The sequence below is a fragment of the Cynoglossus semilaevis genome, chromosome W, assembly GCF_000523025.1.
Source record: "Cynoglossus semilaevis isolate Cse_v1.0 chromosome W, Cse_v1.0, whole genome shotgun sequence".
Classification (NCBI taxonomy): domain Eukaryota; kingdom Metazoa; phylum Chordata; class Actinopteri; order Pleuronectiformes; family Cynoglossidae; genus Cynoglossus; species Cynoglossus semilaevis.
Window position 1 is genome coordinate 6265826 of NC_024327.1, and position 6408 is coordinate 6272233.

Here is a 6408-nt window from a genome sequence, read left to right on the forward strand (position 1 = left end):
CTGTTCCATGATTCAGCAGTGTTGGAAGAACCTTTTGTTGCTGAATGGGGGGTTATCACAAGGGAAGTAGACCGAGCCATGAAGTCCAGTCAACCACAGGTGGTCATGTAGATCAAAAGGAATGGATGGCTTCGGGGTTCCCTGTGAGAAGGTAGATTGGGAGATCTTCCATTGTTCCCAGGAAGTAGAAAGTTGGTGTGAGGATCTCCCATTGTTCCCAGGGGGTAGAGGTGTTTTTAGAAAGTTGGTGTAAAGAGAATTTGGGGAAATTCTCTTTGAATGTGTGGAGCTATGTGACTGTGTGCTCGGGAAAGCCATTTGGTGTCTTATCAGCTTCCTGCTGCAGGCCCAACCAAATGTGAAAACCACTGAAATCTAACACTGGGCACACAACACATGATCAAATCTGACCCCCTGCCATTATTCTGTTATTTCAAAATGACAGTAAAAAAAACCCCACAAATGTAATGTGCAACTACAAGGATGTGTTGATCTGCGCGGACACTGCCCCCAGTCGGTACAAACATACCTTGATGAGAGGGGTTCGGCCGAAGAAGAAGCCAAACATGTAGGCCATAACATCATTACAGATAACACAGGAAATAGGCACAAAGAACCTGTTAACAAAGACAAGGGGTTTCACATTATTCACTGTAAAATTGACAGGAAATGAACTTCATGACAGAGTGTGAGAAAGTGAGAAGTTGAGAGAGAGAGAGAGAGAGAAACAGGTTGTGAATGATGAGGTGAGACTGAGTCACAACAATCAGCAGAGTCACGTGTCCATCCAAACTGTTAAGACAAGAACATACTTTTTTTTTTATTAACTGTTTTGTAAGGGTCTTCCCAGATGTCATTCATTAAAAGATCTGTTAATTCAGAGAACTTCATCAGTCAAGCAGCAGCTCACCATGTAAAACTGGAGCCAATGGTGTTTCTTCACCAGACTGAGCACAAACATGCAGAAACCTGCAACAAGAAAGCAGAAACGCTCAAATGAAACAGATGCCAAATACGGACGTGGAAGCTGCAGGGCCTGTGAGCAGAATGATTCATTATTTCCATATCCAGGTCACCTTTAGTCAAACAGACTAAATTTAGCCTGACCTAACTTTAAACTAAGCTCAGTTTTGGAGCTCAAGACGGTTGTAGTGATTTCTGTCATGGAATGTAGCCGAGTAAAAATGAAACCCGAGGAGCCGTATCTGGGGAATGAAACAGACTCCTACAACCACCCGTGTTTTTCATACAGACTTTGGCTGCATTTTAAGGTTTGAGATCCCAGAGGTTGCGCCAATCGGTTTAACCTTAATGCTAATTGTCTGGAGACAGAGAGATACTTCAGTCCTTCACCACATCCTGTTTGCTTCTGTTAGCAGCTACAGCAGTGCTCAACCACTAACAACCTACACAGGAAGTGGGACATCTCCTCTGTTTACATTGTTCCAGAAATAACTACTGCTGTTCTATTCTGTTCAGACATAGTAGATCACATTTAACAATTATTACAATCATAAACACAGTTGTGTTCAAAATTATTCAACCCCCAATGTTGTAAAGGGTTTTAGGGAAATCAATATATATTTGTAATAGTGTTCATAATGAAATCTTACAAGGACTTGTAAATTATAATGCAACTAAAAGACATATTTGTCTAATACAGTATCAAATGTCCTTTTTGTGATTTCTTCACTGCCAAAATTATTCAAAACCTTAAAGATTACCACACTTCAATCAAAAGCTTTCAATTAGGTCTTGAAAATGTGTAGATGTGAAAAGAACTATAATGAACAATAAAGCAGATTTTTTTAAAAAAAACAGTGGTACTCGGCTCCTTCTAGACAATTACTTGTATCTTTGCAACATGGTGAAGTCCAGGGAATGGTCAAAGAAGTCAAGAGAGGAGGTAATTTCTCTTCATAAGAAAGGATATGAATATACAAAGATTGCAAAGACATTAAACATTTGAAGAGACACAATTGGAAGCATTATTCCCAAGTTTAAAGCTGAAGGCACAGTGGAAATTCTACCTGGGCGTGGCAAAGCAAAGAGTGAAGAAAAATCTCCAGGTGAGTGCTGAGGAACTGTGAAAGGATTTGTCCGATAGAAGTACTCAGGTTTCAGCTCAGACTATAAGACTCACACTGTGAGATGAAGGCCTCCATGCCAGAACTCCCAGGTGCCAACACTTGCTGACTCCAAAGAACAAGAAGAGTCAACTCCAGTATGTGAAAAACCACATGGACAAACCACAAAGGTTTTGGGATACTGTACTGAAACAAAATTGGAACTCTTTGGGCCCATGGATCAACATTATGTCTGGAGAAGGATGAACCAGGATTATGAAGGAAAGCGCACCTTGCCTACTGTGAAGCATGGTGGGGGGTCAGTGATGCTTTGGGGCTCTTTTGGTTCTTCAGGTACAGGGAATCTCTACTGTGTGCAATGTACCATGAATTCTATTAACTTCCAGGAGATCTTGGATGTAAATGTCATGCAGTGAGTCACAAACCTGAGGCTTCCGTCTTCAAGTTGGACCTTCCAACAGGACAACGATCCCGAGCATACCTCCAAATCTACTAGAGCTTGGCTGCAGACGAAGGGCTGGAACATTCTGGAGTGACCATCGCAATTACCCGACTTAAATCCAATTGAAAATCTCCGTGGGACTTGAAGAAGGCAGCTGCAGCACAGAAGCCCACGAATGTGAATGAAATGGAGGCTTTTGCCCATAAGGAATGGGCTATGATATCAGTAGATCACTGCAACAAACTTGTGTCAAGCAATGTTTCACATTATACCTGCCAAAGGATGTTGTACTAAGTACTAAGGATGGATGTGACTAAGGGGTTGAATAATTTTGTAAATGTTGCAAAGACAGTGTTAGATTTCAGTGGTTTTCACATTTGGTTGGGTCTGCAGCAGGAAGCTGCTAAGATACTAGATGGCTTTCCCGAGCACACACAGTCACATAGCACCACACATTCAAAGAGAATTTTCCCAAATTCTCTTCACACCAACTTTCTAAAAACACCTCTACTCCCTGGGAACAATGGGAGATCTTCACACCAACTTTCTACTTCCTGGGAACAATGGAAGATCTCCCGATCTACCTTCTCACAGGGAACCCCGAAGCCATCCATTCCTTTTGATCTACATGACCACCTGTGGTTGACTGGACTTCATGGCTCGGTCTACTTCCCTTGTGATAACCCCCCATTCAGCAACAAAAGGTTCTTCCAACACTGCTGAATCATGGAACAGCAGTGTCACATAGTGGAAACTGCAGGCATCACATGATACAAGAACAATAATATGACTGGCCACAAGAGGCCTAGCCTCTCTCTTCCATTGGCCCACAAGATTTAAACACACACCCGGGAAGTCGAAAACCACTTCTCCCACACAGGTATATAAGCGTAAACAACTAATGATACTTTAGAAGTTATTCTTGAGAAGTTAGAAGTTATTCTTGAGAGGATTTGCGTATTAAGAACTGTTGTACGAGATTTCCTTGAATACTTCTCCAATCGTTTATTTTGCTTTATTGTTGGACCTGTTTGTTTGACGTTTTGCTATTAAAACGAATCGACCATCTACCGGCTACTCCATTCCTTGCCTGAAGACACCTTGCACAGCAAGAATCTTTTGACTGGTACTGTGATCAGAATATAGCAAAAATCTTTCAACAGAAAGGACATTTGTTGGCATATCACCAGAAATATTGTTGTAATTTCAGTTGCATTTGACAAAGTCCTTCTTTGATCTGATTACAAAAAAGATAAAATATAAATGTGAAATTTGCTAAAACACTTTATTGCAGTGGGGGTTGAACAATTTTGAACACAACTGTATATTCACTACGTCATTCATTATTTTTCTTAGCACAGCACAGTTAAAGGAAAAATCCCTTACAGAATCTGCAGTAAAAATAAGAAAAGGTGGGAACTGTCGCCACGATTATAAATTATTATTATTTTATGTCTTCAAAGTCTCTATCTTTGTGTAGCAAAAACAAAAACTAGACCTACTTCACATCTTAATGTGACGGAATGTCTGGGAATTACAGCTTTTCTCACTATCACAGCTGGTTCAGTAATACAGTGCAGTAGGGTTATTGCTTATATACTTTATTTGTTGAAAAATGCTCTTGAAAAAAACAATGTCAAATTAATTTGCACTGGATTTGGTGAAACTTTAACAAAACCAGTGTTGGGTACGTTACTCTGAACAGTAATTAGTTCTAGTTACTTCTGCCAACTTCTGCCTACTTCTTTCTGCACGGTGGACCAGCTCCTCCTCTCTTAGGTATTTTGCCTATGACGGCTCTGAAGGAGTCTGAATCAACTGTTGACATCAGTGACATGCGGTGAAGTTCATGGCTGGTGAGGCACTGACTCCTCTGAGTCAGATTTACAATTGTAAGAACTAAAAAGAGCATCTTATTCCACTATTCCTCCAACAGCATACATCTGGTAATGCTTCATATCCATCAGCATTCCTCTTTCAATTACACTTACACCAACACAACCATATACACAGCAACATATTTGTCCTACAAACAACGCTTCTTTATACAAATGGATAGAGCACCCTTCTTGTGTCTAAGAAATTCATATTGACTGTAAACAAATTCAAGTATAGAGTACAGCACAAATTTAATTATTGACCTTCGGAGTGATTCGTTCAAAATGAACTTTCATATGACTCGGGACTCCCGAGTCATATGAAAGATTTGTTCATATTGAACTCACGAATCACTCACGAATCACTCACTGTGAACTAATCTTTCGCTGTGAACTAATCTTTTGCTGTGAACTAATATTTCGCTATGAACTAATCTTTCGCTATGAACGAATCTTTCGCCGTTGTTCTGAAGTTTTCTCCTACCTATAGTTTTTTTCCTACCCGAGTTAACTGCGCATGCGCACATCGGCCAATTTGCCGCTGCAGACAAGCCATAGTTTTCTGCTACCCCACCGCTTTGGAGTCCCTGGGTAGCAGTCCCTAGAAAAACGGGTTGGAGTCCCTGGGTAGCAGTCCCTAGAAAAACGGGTTGGAGTCCCTGGGTAGCAGTCCCTAGAAAAACGGGTTGGAGTCCCTGGGTAGCAGTCCCTAGAAAAACGGGTTGGAGTCCCTGGGTAGCAGTCCCTAGAAAAACGGGTTGGAGTCCCTGGGTAGCAGTCCCTAGAAAAACGGGTTGGAGTCCCTGGGTAGCAGTCCCTAGAAAAACGGGTTGGAGTCCCTGGGTAGCAGTCCCTAGAAAAACGGGTTGGAGTCCCTGGGTAGCAGTCCCTAGAAAAACGGGTTGGAGTCCCTGGGTAGCAGTCCCTAGAAAAACGGGTTGGAGTCCCTGGGTAGCAGTCCCTAGAAAAACGGGTTGGAGTCCCTGGGTAGCAGTCCCTAGAAAAACGGGTTGGAGTCCCTGGGTAGCAGTCCCTAGAAAAACGGGTTGGAGTCCCTGGGTAGCAGTCCCTAGAAAAACGGGTTGGAGTCCCTGGGTAGCAGTCCCTAGAAAAACGGGTTGGAGTCCCTGGGTAGCAGTCCCTAGAAAAACGGGTTGGAGTCCCTGGGTAGCAGTCCCTAGAAAAACGGGTTGGAGTCCCTGGGTAGCAGTCCCTAGAAAAACGGGTTGGAGTCCCTGGGTAGCAGTCCCTAGAAAAACGGGTTGGAGTCCCTGGGTAGCAGTCCCTAGAAAAACGGGTTGGAGTCCCTGGGTAGCAGTCCCTAGAAAAACGGGTTGGAGTCCCTGGGTAGCAGTCCCTAGAAAAACGGGTTGGAGTCCCTGGGTAGCAGTCCCTAGAAAAACGGGTTGGAGTCCCTGGGTAGCAGTCCCTAGAAAAACGGGTTGGAGTCCCTGGGTAGCAGTCCCTAGAAAAACGGGTTGGAGTCCCTGGGTAGCAGTCCCTAGAAAAACGGGTTGGAGTCCCTGGGTAGCAGTCCCTAGAAAAACGGGTTGGAGTCCCTGGGTAGCAGTCCCTAGAAAAACGGGTTGGAGTCCCTGGGTAGCAGTCCCTAGAGTACCAAAGGCCTAAAAAAGAGTGAATGTGAATGTGTGTGGTTGAGAAGGAATTGTGATTGAATCAGCGGGCAGTCTGAAACCTAACGTAACCTAAACGAAACGAAACCTAACCTAATCTGAAACGTACGACTGCTGACCAGTTGAAGTAGATCACAAAACCAACTATTAAGAATTTTTTGGGTTTTTTAAGTATTTTTGCGCAGCGTAAAATAAAATAAAAAATATCAAAATTAAAAATTGAATAAAATAAGAAATCAAAATGGGAAACTTAAAACAACTAAAAACAGAAGCAATGCGTCAAAACAAAAATCCACAATCAAACGAGAGAAAAAACAAAACTATGTATGTCAGACCTGAGGACAATGAAACAATAGCATCAAACATAC

The 6408-nt window shown here is 42.5% G+C and overlaps 1 long non-coding RNA gene across 1 annotated transcript; it reads right to left on the reverse strand.

Annotated features, from left to right (window-relative positions):
- Positions 1-529: 529 nt before the first annotated feature.
- On the reverse strand, positions 530-2702 carry LOC112486385 (uncharacterized). The gene is made up of 3 exons (XR_003048810.1): positions 2513-2702; positions 911-969; positions 530-617 (listed from the first exon to the last, which is right to left on the reverse strand). It is a non-coding gene; the product is annotated as an uncharacterized LOC112486385 (long non-coding RNA).
- Between the last annotated feature and the right edge of the window lie 3706 nt (positions 2703-6408).